At 43.7% G+C, this 14,365-nt stretch overlaps 1 protein-coding gene across 4 annotated transcripts in view; it reads right to left on the bottom strand.

Annotated features, from left to right (window-relative positions):
- Positions 1 to 14,365, bottom strand: part of LOC105195749 (synaptogenesis protein syg-2) — a 279,821-nt gene that overhangs the window by 206,219 nt on the left and 59,237 nt on the right. The window lies entirely within an intron of this gene.

Raw genomic sequence — 14,365 nt, 5'->3', positions numbered from 1 at the left:
TATTCGTCGGAAACACGAGTCTGGACACGTAACGCGATCGCGCGAGCGAGCTGTCCTCAAAACCGAGTTGCAGAAACTCCCTCACGTAGCCGTGGCGGTTTAGAGCGGTAGTTGGTTTTAGCGATCAGCCCGCGATGCGGTCTGGGATATAGCGTAACGGGCTCGTCCGCGCGAGCTCCCACTTCCGGTAAGTTTGACCAATCGCCGCGGCTGGCTTCGGCCGCGCCGCAATTTCCGACCGCAAGCAAGGCGAGGAAAACGCCTTTCCCGGAGAGTTTCCTCTCCCTTGCGGGTTCGCCGGTTAATGCAGGTGCGCCGAGATACGGCGAGATAGTATACGGACGGCGCGGCGGTGTAGAGCGTAGGTAGGTAGGTCGGTAGGTAGGTAGGTAGGTAGGTAGGTAGGTGTATCTCTCGTAGAAGAAGTACGTGCGCCAGAAAGGTAGCTCCGGGGCACAGCTGCGAGCGGCTACGACCACCATCCCCAATCCCCGACCCCTGGTGGTGCCACGCCACCGCCATCGCCCTCGCAGTCTAAATTACGGAGCTGGGTGGTAAGTGGCGGAAAGTGTAACGCCGGCTCAAAGCTTAAAGTAAACTTTAGTTTTCATGGCCGCGCATTTGTCTGACGCATAATTCGGAGTTCATTCCGCGCGAAATCCCGCCGTATTTCCGCGCGGAATCCGTTCTCCGTCGGCCACCGAGCTTTTCGTCGATTACTTTCTTTCTTCTGTTACTCTCTCTCTCTCTCTCTCTCTTTCGCGCGGATATTCGTGTGCCGTTACCTATACATCCCGGCAAGCGTGGCCGTTTGGCTTATCATTCGCTCAGCTTAACGTCGTCGGTCAACTGTGCGAGAACGCGATTAATGCCTCAATTCCCAATGCGATATGAGATAATTGAAACTTACATAAGCGTGGATACTGTTAGGTCCCCGGACATCACGGTCGACCGCGTACGTAAATGCTTATCGTGCACGATAGGACGGTGCGTCTGAATGACCATCGTACAGCTTGATGGCTGTACAAGGGAGTAATAAGACGATGGCCCGAGCAGCTTTCGAGCGCATATGCGAATCGCAATAAACCTTTTTGTCATTTTATCGTTACGGCGCGGCGGCGGCGGCGGCGGCGGCGGCGAGTGAAATGGCGAATGTTCGAAAGTGTGTCGACGATTGTGTATCCCGCGGGTGTTCCACGTGTACGTCCCCGTGTTTATCCCGCTCTCGCGGTTCGGTCGGACATACGTCGCGATACATTTCACATTCTCGGGCGGAGGAGTCGAAATGAGAAAAGTTTTTGTAGCGTAATAAGCGACGGCCAGATCTAAAGCTTCCTTTTTCTTGCGCCCCACTGGCTCTTGATCCAGGAGCCACCGGCGGGATTAACGCTCCGAAATGGCGCGATATAGCGCGAGAAATAATAAAAGGTGTAAAAAGAGCAGAGCTGGGGGCGGGACTCGAAGAACAGCAGCGAGAGGGAGAATGGAACGGAATGGGGCTGGAAACTCTTTAATGACGCTTCGTAACATCCGGCAGTTACATGACGAAATTCTCATTTCATATCGGCACCCTCGTTTCACGTCGCAATCTGCTATCGAGAAGTCTACGACAAACCGTACAACGGTGAGAACTTTAGAAACCGCTAATCGCAAGTATTAGATCCTCGAGTGAAATTTCTCGTACGAGGATATCATTACTCCAACGTCACACTTTTGCTGACTTTTCTACTTGATAGTTACTTTTGCCTGTGAGTAAAAGTAGAAGGAGAGAATTTATCATATTACCGTTTGATGAACGTATTACTTCTCTATAAATTTGCATTTTGGCTAAGTACGTAACTTACGTGTAAGCATAGAATATTAGGAATTTAGAGATGAAAATTCACGTATATTAGTGGCGATTAATGTTCGCGCGTCATCAAAGGCCGAACTTGGTCCGAGAACGGATCCAGTTCTGACTGGTAATCAGAAATCTCGCGGATCGTCCAATTAATCTATCCGCGGTGTTCCATCCTAATGCGACTCACGTGTGCGAAGAGCGGACGTCTCGTCCGCTTACATTGATTCCGCCTGTACGGAAATAAAGAGTCGTGAGAGAGCAGATGAGAGAGGAAAGATAAGGTAGATCGCGAGGTAACTACCCGTATACTATATATTCTCAGAACATTTACCATCAGGATTTCCCCAGGTGGCTGCTGTCACGTGCCACTAGGACACGTGCCAGGCGTACGTCCGAAGGGGCTAAGAGCCTCCTCGCGCCTCCCGCTTTCCTCATCCGCTCCAATCTCTCTCTCTCGCGCGCGCGCGCTTTTTTTTTCCTCCACCTGCCCATCCGCGTTGTCCTCTTCCTTTTCTCTCGCTCCGAGTGCTCCTCTCTGCAAGGCAGAGAGATTCCGCAGGAGAAAAATGGCGGAGACAGAAGGATGTGCGTTGGTAGGGTCAAGGGGAGGGGGGAGGAAAGGTTCAAGTCACTTTGCGCACTTTACACTCCGTGTCCACGTTCATCTCCGCGTCCGCTCTTCGTATCGTGAGCAGCGTGATTCACGCGTCCGCTTCTCTGACTTGGATCCGGACGCTCGTAACGTCGGATTAACGAGTAAACCGAGATTAACAACCAAGTCCCTGGGAAAATTTATGCGCCACTCGAGTCGACGGCGTTTTCTTTAACGCATAAATCAGCCGCGCCTTACTAAAGTAATCTCGTACAAAACGTCGTACGTCGATATTTCCGATTACCGTTCAGATTAAACGACGCGATGCTAACTGCGTTAAAAAAAAGCCGCAAATGGCGCTCTATTACCGGAGAATGCAAGAATGTCGGATCTCTCACGGCGAAAGCACGACGACGACGTCGAGTATCGAGTGAAAAGGTAACATTGATATGCGAATATGTATTCGAGCCGTGAATTCGAAATTCATAAACTTCACGCATGATGGAAGTCCGATAATTCCATTCGCGTTGATTCGTATCGACAATCAACGTAAATTTAGATGCGCGCACGATTAAATGAATGCAAGGAAGGGAAGGAAGGAAAAAAAGAAGTCTCGGAATCGACTATCGGATACGAACCAGATGTGAAATTTCTACAATATCCCGCAGCGTTACGGTTTCACCCGCATCTCTCCCCTATATGCGGAGAGATTTTAATTAATTCTATCTTTGCTCTCGCCCGGTCAATATTTAGTCAGTAAAATCAAAAGGAACAAATATATCGAAATATTCCAGCGGAATAAAAGAGATTGCCAATAAGATGGCAGGATAATAAACACGCGTCCGCTCGCTAAACATGTAACGTGTACTTTTTACCTTTGGTCTATCACGGAGAAAAAAATCTCTATGCGCGCGTCAATTTGTAGATCTCGTAGTCCGATCCATCGGGCGACCGTGGTAGCTGCGCGAGGCGCGCGTTTCACGTCAGAGAGAATCGTGAAAAGGAGAATCTGCGAAATGCCAGGCAGCCGTCCGTCCGGTGAATTTACGGGTGGCGTCGAGAGCACCGCGGCACTCGAGGCGAGGTACGCCAGAAAAATGGCAGGTAAATGGAACGGGGGCGGCTGAGCGAAAGATTGTTCACGGCGGATAGAAAAAGTGGCCCGTCTCCCCAGCGCCGACAACCACCTATGTCTCCCTTTCGCGCGCGCGCGCGCGACCAACCCCTTTCTCCCGGCCCTCCTTTGTCACATTCGTCGGTGAGTATTCATATCCCTTCCGTCGCGTCGCGTCGCGTCGTCGCCGCCGCCGCGATACCAGATTGAAGAAAAGGGACACTTTTCAAACTACTTTTCATTGCTACGAGCGATGTAATCCCGTCGTTCCTCCGCCGGAATTAATACGCGCATGGTCGAATCGGAAACTGCTATTTCTTTTTTCTCACTCGCACGCGTATTTCCGCTAAGCCTGCGTATGCGTACATGAATTGGGGTATTTCCGACGTATGCAACGGACAGTAGAACGTATGTCCAGAAATTAATTCTCTCGAAATGCAGTCATCGCATACGTGCGAGATAAATTGCGCAAATGAAACGCAAGAGTCGTGTTCACGAGAAGAAATAAAAATAATGTACAGGAGAGTGAGGGAAAATATCGCGACGCGTTTCTCTTCCACTAGCTGCGTTCCTTTCGATTTTCCGCTTTTTCTTGATCCATCTGTTTCCTACGTATTCATCTCGCGTATCCATTCCTCTCTCACGCTGAGAGTACTTCGTTACATGCATCTCGAACTCACGGAAGCGAAAGCTGTCAGATTAAAAGTGGGTATTTGAGCGCACCCTCGTCGACACAGAGACTGCGTCTGCATGCACGACCATCTCCCCTTTTATTTGCACTCAGCCTTTCTAGACTAAGAGATTCATATAAATATGAGCAGCGAATGTCATTGGAAATGTTATGACAGCCACTATGCTATCATAACTTTCAATTAAGATTCATTCGTTCAAAGAGCTTGCGATTCTCCGCGTGTTCCTCAGATAATTTCTACAGAATTATTTATTCCGTAAGAAATATGAAGAAGAATATAATTTCAAGATAACTTTCGCTTGAGAGTAAACCCGTTGGAATCTCCGCCGCTAATTTTATGCAATAAACGAACATTGTTTTACGGGAAATGATTGCTTCAACGTGGATAATAGTAATGGGTAAGTTTTCTCTACGTAGCGGCCTATTAGGTATTTTATATCAACTCATTCCAATAGTTCTCATAGTTCTCTTAAACTATGTTCCGTTGCACGCCAAGCTTTATCCGTTCCCGTGATCTACCGCGCACAAATTGGAGTCAGGAACTACTTTCCCGAACCGCTTCCCTTATTGTGAGCGGGCGGGGCACTTAAAAATGCTTTGAAAATTTGCGAAGCGTGGGTGAGACTTCGACGATGAGATTAATTCGGGTACATCGTTTGGCGAGTCTCGTGGTGAGACTTCCTTCGGAATAGTTTACGAGCGTGTGTTCAACCCTTTGCAAGCCTTTAAACGGATTTCACGATACCCCTATTAAGCTAGTCCTCTTCCCCCTCACTAGCGCAAAATTAATTTTAAAATATTTTTAAATTAAGCGCTAATTAGGTGTCAAAGTCCGAAATTAAGTGTTTGAAAAAGCGTTTGACAGAAAATTAAAAAAAAAATGAGCTGACTTAATATCTTTAAAATGATATTAAAAAAGGAAATTTTTAGTATAAAATTTCTACGAGCACTTAATTTTTTAAGATGACTTTTCTATTGTCAGTCAACCGCACGACTAATGTTTAAGTTCGAGTACTTGTTATAAGTTTTTTTTTCTTTTAGGAAAAAAGTTAATAACTTAAGTTTATGTGTTTCAAAAATAACTAGTTGAAATTAAAAAAAATTAAATAATTAAAAATTTAACTAAGCAAAGTTAAAAGATAATAACTTTTTACCTTTATTACTTAACTTTTAACTTTTTAACTAATTTTAACTACCCAAACTCGTAATATAATGCTTGCAAAGTATTTAAAGTTACGTTAAAATGTTACATTACTATAAATTGTGTATCTCACAATCAGTATCTCAGACATTTCGAATAATCAAAGTTGAGTAGTTTTAACTAGTTTAAAAAGTTAAAAGTTAAATAATAAAGTTAAAAATTTATCGATTTTTATCTTCACCAGCTAGTTATTTTTGAGACACGTAAACTTTAATTTATTAACTTTTTTTTCAAGTTAAAAAATTATCTATGCAAAAAAAAACAGTTAAAAGAAAAAGAAGCACCATTTTCGCGATGCACCCGCGTAATTAGATTATATATCGTGGTTGATCATACTATTTCGCAAACATCTTTTTCTTCACACCAAGTTGTGCTGCGAAGACAAATTCGCTGTGTACGACCCTGAGCCGAGAGCTTTTAACGATTATTAAGGGCCACGTTCGGGTCCCCTTGTTTTCTTACCTCTCATCGACATGATTGTCTTACTTTGCGACGAACATAAAAGAAGAGAGTAACGACAAGGGGATTTTCAAACGGATCATTGTACGTACGTACTTACTTGATAACTACCGTTGCAATTTAGACAACTTCGTCTTTTAGAACGCAGCTTTGAAGATATTAATATGTAAATGATTTAATACGATATTATCGAATATCATATCATAACTTTAATAACAAAAAAAATGGATGGTGTGATTTTCACCCCGTTGCGTGTTACATTATTTCATGAATATTTCATCGAGCTATGTACCTGTAACATTGCATCATCAATTATTTCTCTTTCGCGCGGAATAACACGAACGGAAAAATAACTGATTAACGATACCAATTAGATACGATCATGAAACAATCAATACATATTCGAATGTTAAGGTTTTATCGCAATTTTCTGATATATTTAATTCGAACGCTGTTAGCCGCACATCGCGAAAAGCAATGAGTCACCGCTTCAAACGAGCTTTTTCGTGCAATTTCGATGAAAAGACTTCGCTGAAAGAAGTCAATAATAGATGATCACACAGCGAGTATAAGTAATCGTGTCATCGCGTCTTTTATCCGAAATTGCGACATCTTCTCGGGAAATGTGAAATTTTATTCCCCGAGGAGGGAAAAAAGTCTCCCGCGCGCCGTCCTACGAATCACGACAGCGCGAGAAAGGAGAGCCGATGACGCAAACTTTTAAACTGCCAACGTCCCGTTTGCGCCATCGTCCGTCCGTTGACAAGTCGAGGAAAGTCCACGGGTTCTTCTCCCGCGGGATAAAGTTGTCAGCGGACTGGCACGACGAGGAGAGGATGCGGCGCGGCGGTGGCGGTGGCGGTGGCGGCCACCGCGATGAAAGGCGATAAATAAGGCTCGATTGGATTCCTGCTAGCGGTCCTGAAACTTTCGCCGCGACGAGGTAGCCCTTTAACTCTACCCGTGCGCTCGCCGACTCTCCCTAACTATCCATGACTCTCCCCTTCCGTCCATTCGGCCGCTAACTACCGGACTAACTGGATTAACCGACCTCTCCTCAGGCGGAAACGAGACCGCACTTCGCCGTCGCGGTATGACTCGACGCTTATCCGTATCACTAGGCCGCTTATGATAACGATTATTTCTCGGCCGCGAATGTCCAATAGGCTTCAGATTTTGACCCTTTCGATACGAAAGACACACGATACACTCTACTCCGGCAAATTCCGAGGAAAGGACAGTTACGCAGAATTTTTTCATAGGAATTTTTTATTTATAGCATCTTTTACGATATTTATTTCAAATCAGTATTTAAATTTTCTGATATTCGACATCCGCCTCCCGTTTCAACGCAAGTTTTACATTTTCATAGCAGGGAATTACATATATTTTTAAAAATCCCAGTTTTCGTAAATAAAAATAAATTGCTGTATCTCCGTCGGGATTGATTTGCGACCTACGTCGATTGGACATTTTTGTACTGTTCTATTTTTGTACATGCTCCTAAATTTTTCAACTCTTTTTTAAATTACTTTTTTAATAAATAATACATAAAAAAAGAGAAAAAAAGGTTTGATATGTAAAATACAAAATAACAAATAATATAAAAGATACAAAATAATGAGAAATCTCTGTACAATAAATAACGTGTAAAAATTAGTACATTTATATATTTAATAGATCAATTTTTATTTATTATACACACAGTCTTTTATATTATATTATTTGTTACTGTATTATAAAAAAGTAAATAAAATTGTGTAATGTCGAAAAAAATCTGACATACTACAGAAACAATTTTATCATAAAAATATTAGACATAGATATAAATGATTCATTAAATTTATAAAAAAAAAAAGAAACAAAAGAAATTTACTAGCACTATTTAGGTACATCAAAAGATGTAACATAAGCACAGAAACAAGAACAAAATTATTTCTCACAAGATTCTTACTCTTTGAAGTTTAATACAGCAGGTTATTTAGAATTACGGGACACGACAGCCAAGTGCTCTGATGCGAAAGTGATGGCTAAGTATGCACTCATTATTTTGCAAAGAAAGTCTATAATTTCGTCATTATGAGAAAGAACAGAAGCGTTCAAGTTTATAAAAATGCAAGAGCGCTGCGACATCCCCATTTCCATAATATACTACCGCATCAGCGATGAAGATCGTTATGCGGTTAAAAGCGAAAGAAAAGATGGTGAAAATTCGAATAATTGAACTTTCCATACTTGTAGACAAGAATATGTGCATGCATTAAGTTGTCTATTATTGGCATCTCATTGGAAAGAAAAGTCTTTCAAGTTTACTGTACAATCTATCTCTTCAGATATTAACGTATTTAAATAAAATGAACTTTAATGGAGTGAAGAGCTTCTAAAGAATGATTTTAAAAAAGATATTCAAACGATGTCTAAATATATCTTTCCAAGTGAAAACGCCGGGAGGATGGTCAGGTCGATCGTCCCGTCCTGGCTGGCAGACTCTCTTTAGTGAAGGATTATGACTTTTTATATGCGTCGCGAGTCTCTCTTTATCGACGTGTTCCCGCAGAGCCCTCGAAGCCGCTGTATGAATAGCGCCATTCGAGAACGCGGCAATGCAACCACCAATGACCTTGAGTCCTTAGAAACGAGCATAAGGGACGTCGGGCCTCGACGGTCCAAGTTTCCATTTATCTCGAGCATCCATTCTCGAAGGAACCGTCAACGTCGTCAGGAGACTTTCCCTCGAATTATGGCCGCAGACCCTCCCCCTTGCAGAGGCAGCCGGCTCCCAAGGATTGACCGCAGCCAGGATCCCGGTATAGAACTCGATCAAATATAAAACGCGAATCCTGGCTTACCGCTCGTCCTATTCTTCGATATCGGAGTCAATCCTAGTTTACAGTCGCCCGTATATGTCGCGATAGATCGGGGGAGTTTCGAATCCGCAATGCGATACATACATATTTCAAGAGGAACCCCGATCGGGATAAGAGAGTAGGAGGTAACACGGCGTTCACACACCCGTTCCTTCTTTATCGAAACTCCACCAACGGACGGCGGAAGCTTATGTGTGCCCGTCCTAGCCTCACTGTGGAATATTAAGCTTGATCGACAATAATACTTGGAAGCGTAAACAAGTTCCGAACAATCCATATCCCGGTCGAAACGAGATCTCTGGGTTATTGCACTCATAGCTGACGCATTACAGGCTAACTCACGAACCGACACGTTGTCTGGCCGAAATTGCCACTGTTCGAATGATAAACGCGTATTGATATACCGTTGGATTCGCGAGAGATTATTATCAGAGAGCTCTGCGCGCCAGTTTGTACGATTCACGAAGAATTTCTCTCGCGTGAAGAAACTACGTACCATAGATGCCCGCGTGTGAAGCTAAATTATCGCAAAAAAGTCTATGTACGTGTTCCTAAAAACGGACAAGTAGCACGTGACTCCGGCGATAAGCGCTTGTATCTTGTAATACACCGCTTATCAGAACGTTCCATTCTCTTTTTCCTCGCCGCACGGAGACAAGCCACGTCGAAGCGTTTCGGAAATCCAATTTCATAGACGAAGGTCTTGGCGACGCGGCTATGTACTTGAAGACGAGAGAAAATACAATGTGCCAACGGTCGAGCTGGATTTCCTAAGTGTATTTGTAATACATCGGTGATCCACCACCAGCAGAGATTCCACGTAGTACCGATGGGTACTTTCGCAACGACACATTCGAGAAAAATTCCGTACATCAATACCGGATTCCTGCACATATTAAATTCCTTGCACGCACGTAGAATAATTGTTAAATTCCTAGTCTTAATGTATAAATTCAATATTCGATCGTGTAAGCCGATTTAAACACTATTTTTGAAGACCTTTCAATAGAATATTAACATTCCGTTCGTGATTGGCGTGAAAGTAAATGAAATTAAAATGAGATATTTCTACATTTCTACATTTCTATATTTTAAGATAAGCCCGTCGCCGCGTCGGTCGCATATATAGCTGCGGAGCTATTATTGTTCTTAAAACTTTAATTCACCCCGTAATAGCCCTGGATATTTTTCATCATGCATACATTGATGAACGAGGTAATAACGCTCGTTTGATGTTTTGCATATGGTGCTTTTAAAACGAGACTGGTTTTCCAAAAAAAAGACTATAACACGCGGGAAATATGACATATGTTTTCGCCCGCATAATCCATGTTAAATCGAAATTTTTTTTCGCATTTCTCGCAACGCTGTTTCTATATTTGTCGATCAAATTCGGCGAACACACGTAAAAATTTACTCATCATTTATCTCCGATACTCTTCCCTCATTGTTGAAATGACGATAAACACCGCGAAATTGATTAATGTGCGCAGTATGCTACAGTTATGCACACAACTATATGCGGTTAGCCATTAAAAAATATGCAATACTCGAATGAGAGCAAATATAAATGGTGGATGTCGATGGACCAAAGGGAAAAAAAAACTCTCCGCGTTACTCGGTCGTTTTTGCTGCGAGTATTTGCGCGAGCGTATCGCACGCAATAGCGCATTATCGTCTCACTTCCCTGCCAGCCCTCTTGCCTCGCCTTCCCGCACAGCGTATAGACTCGCGTGCGAGATCCAAGCTGATGTTTTAATACCGGTGCTCGACGGTAGCATTATTACACAATTAAGCTTCGATAGCGTAATAATCGAGTCCGCTGTCTGAATTACGCGGCGCTGCCTGGAACGAGTATCGCAAAAGATAACGTTGTCCACTCGCCAAAAAAAAAAAAAAGAACGTTTCGTCCACGTCGGGAGAAGTATATTCTCCGTGTCGCTCTCTTTTTCCTACCTGTCGTTCGCGCATTCATCGCCCCCATTCATCACGATGCGAAACATCATCAACGAAGTAAAGGTAAACTATCCACCGACGCAAAACCGAGCCGCGCGACGCTATGTTGCAGTAATAATTGAACGGTCGTTCGTCACCGTCGAAGCACACCTGTTTTTGTGCCGGTCAGGATGTCAGCGCGGAGGGACAACGCGTATTTGCGACGATTACGGGGCGGGCTGTCGCAGTCCGCCTAATGAGACATATCCGCGCTGTAGCGCTCGTATTCGGAGCCATTGAATCCCACCCGTTCCCGCGACAGATTCGCGTCTTCTGGTTTGCGATTCAAATGCGGTTTCAAACTCTAAAGTGCACCGTCTCCTGCATCACCGCCGGCTGTGCAGCTCGAAACTCGCGCAGTAAAATCTCACGCAAGAATTATTCGTGTTCGCGAGATCTCTCGCCGCTCGGCGCTAAGCGCTAAGGGATACATTCGCGTGCGAACACTCACGCGCTCGAGTCCTCTTCGTCAGGTACGGGATAAGGTATCCCGTTTACAGTCGGAGCTGAAGAAACTCTGCAGCCACCGTGCCTCCTTCGCTCGGGTCGTATGCCGCCCTTCATCATTCTCGCTTGCGTGCCAAGTTTGTGCTGACGCTTTAATATTGCGCCGACTCGCCTGATGCTTTATTACGCGATTACGTAGCGATGACGGAATAATCAAATAGGGTAGCAGAGAAACGACTCGGCGAGGAAGGAAGGAAGGAAGGAAAGAGGAAGAAGGAGGGACAAGTCGCGGAAATGGAAAAGCGAAGCGACATAGGGAAAGGAAAAAAAAAATAGAAAAGAGGATAGTAAGGAGGTAGAAAAGGGCAGCTGTATGGGGAGAAAGAAAGAGAAAAGGACGGAGGGAATGTAGACGACTAGCAGGTTTATCCAGAGAATGGAGGGATAGAGCTCGTAGCCCGGGATAATGCTACCTGAGAAATAATTGCGGGCACCCCGACGAATCGGCGATGAGACTCCGCGCCGCGCCACGCCGGTAATTTGAATATATTCTAATGAAACGATTCCTCGGCGCGGCTTCTCTCTTACCCTACGCTTTTCGAAAGGAAAAAAAATGCGTCGTCGGATGGAGGAAAATGATAATTGCGAAATCGTCGACGGGGGTCTGATGGCCTGATGGAGAAGGTCTGGATAAAATCTCTCTTGGCAGAAATGACGCGTGGCCTCTCGCTCGCGCACCCAGCTCGCGGTCGATTCGAACGAGCGCGTTTCTGGTTTGCCGAACAATAAATTCGCTAACACGGAATTATTGTTGGCGATAAAGCTTCATCGGCGCCGCGAAAAATGGTGACGAACGAGAGGAATTATTTTTGGTTGACGGCTCGTTGGCGCCGATGAGACTTTAACATGAACGTGGAACTTGAAACTATCTGCCGCTGATGTCCGAGTAAACAATTTAATATTCAACGTAAACGAACGTTAACGTTGAATATTACAGGAAGGTACACGGCAAACGCTCTTATATATATTCGAACGCTCTAATATATATTCAAAAAATTATTTACAAGGATAAAATATAATACAGGCGTGATTATTTGGTGAAAATGACTGTCGCTAACACTCGAGCGTAGAACAATTTACATTAAAACTAAAATTTTTTTTTAAAAATTTGCTGAATTATTATTTGCAACGTATTATCAAACGCTCTTATGTGTTGGAAATATCAAAAAATTATTCAGAGAGCCAAAGTATAAATGCGATCATATCATCGCCTATAAACAATTTCGCAATTGTACGCCGGTCGGGGTGAATATATGCTAAATTATTACGCGCTGTTCAATTGTAATAACGCATTATTGGCGCAATAATAATTTAACATGTATTTGCCTCTCGTGGGAAGGTCGGGCGATGGGTATACAATGCAATATTTACAAATCTTCGAAAAGCTGCTAATCGAAATGGTAGACCAGTTTTGTTTACGTTCACGTTAAAAGCAATTTATTCGTAACAAACAGTGAAATTAATATAAATTTCCCTACGTATCTTCACTTTAATATCAAATGTGTATGATAAGTGTTTAAACGTTAACCGGTAGGATTATTATTTGATTTCCTTCGCACCCCCGCGTCGTAAGTAATAAAACATCAGTGAAAATAAAAGGTCGAAAGTCGACGTCTCCCAATGTTATTTCAAGACAAAATAAATGTTCCGTTATACAATTTCGCCAAAATTCAATAGACAGAAAATACAGAGAAGCATAAAATAAACAGTGGACTAAATTCCCATAGTACCCATTACAATGTCAAACAATTCTTGTCGCTAAGTTAACAGTAAAACCGTACCGGTCACGCGAGCCCATGCCGATTTTCCCCTCTCAAAACGCTCTATTAACTCTCTATATGATTTTCCACCCGAATATGTACCGAAGCGAATTAAGTTAATTTCGCGTCGGTTCTTCCACAAATAATATTTGATATCGCGGCACCTCGCGCGAACAAGCGCGAACGCAGTTTCATTCCTGTCTCACTTATGCAGCGTATTAATTTTCGCGCTTTTAGCCCCGGCCCCGACTCCGGCCCCGTCCAATAAAAACGATACGGAATACGCCCCAATTATTCGCAGATTCATCGAATATCCATTAAAACGTATGAACCGGATAATAACAATATTTGGCCAGCTACTGTTTTTGCTTATTCTTGCGGCCGCCCAGCCGCAACGCAACGGTTATTTATTAGCATTATTTGCTTTAACCTGCTCTGCCGCTGCTGCTACTACTGCGAAGCCACGTCCGTCATTCCCCCGTGCCGACGTCGGTACGGGGAAAATCAACACTATATCGCGGTGGCGGGTCGTGCTGATCGTCAAAGTTGCCGTACCGATTACCGTGCTAGTTTCGTGGTGAGGCAAAAGCGCGGTGAAACGCACGATGGCCGGCAAATCCGCCGTCAATTATCGATAGCGCGACCGCGTTGAAAGTGACACAACGCTCAGCGTATACCTCCACGATTGTTTGTCGTTTTCAACACAATCCCGATCTAATTTACGGACGGACGAGTGAACTTGGCCAAATAGCAAATACACTGCGTGACAAAGAAAACGACGGAATGCCCGCGAAAAGCGAGACCACGAGAATCAAGGGTTAAAAGGGTTGTCGAAACCACGACAAAGCCCGTCCACCGATCAGTTCTATACACAGCGGCTCAAATTTGTTGGACAAAAGGCCAACGTTGATAACTCTTTTATCCTTCGGCTATAATGAAAGAGTTATTATTTCAAGAACAATGACAAAAAGAAATATCAGGATTGATGGTACATCTCTGTCCATGGCTGATATTTACAACACATTGGAACAATATTGGAACATTGGTCTAAAATAATTTCTCGCTTTCATAATTGAGATCCTTTAGAAATGTCGATTGATTGATCGGATGCACTTTCAATTTTTCTCAGGTAAAAAATAACATTGATAAAAATTGCGGGAGTAACTGACAATTTCCTCGAAAGAAATTCCTATCGAGCTATTCGATTTTGTAAATGAAATTCCTGGCCTTTAATCACTTGAGCTATACGGCATAAATTCTATTCATAAACAAGGATGAGTTCACAAAGTGGGCAGAGAGGAAGAGGGAAAACGTGATTACAGGATGGCTATATCCGCAG

This window comes from Solenopsis invicta, chromosome 4 (genome assembly GCF_016802725.1).
Source record: "Solenopsis invicta isolate M01_SB chromosome 4, UNIL_Sinv_3.0, whole genome shotgun sequence".
NCBI lineage: Eukaryota > Metazoa > Arthropoda > Insecta > Hymenoptera > Formicidae > Solenopsis > Solenopsis invicta.
This window is presented reverse-complemented; position numbering and strand designations above follow the sequence as displayed.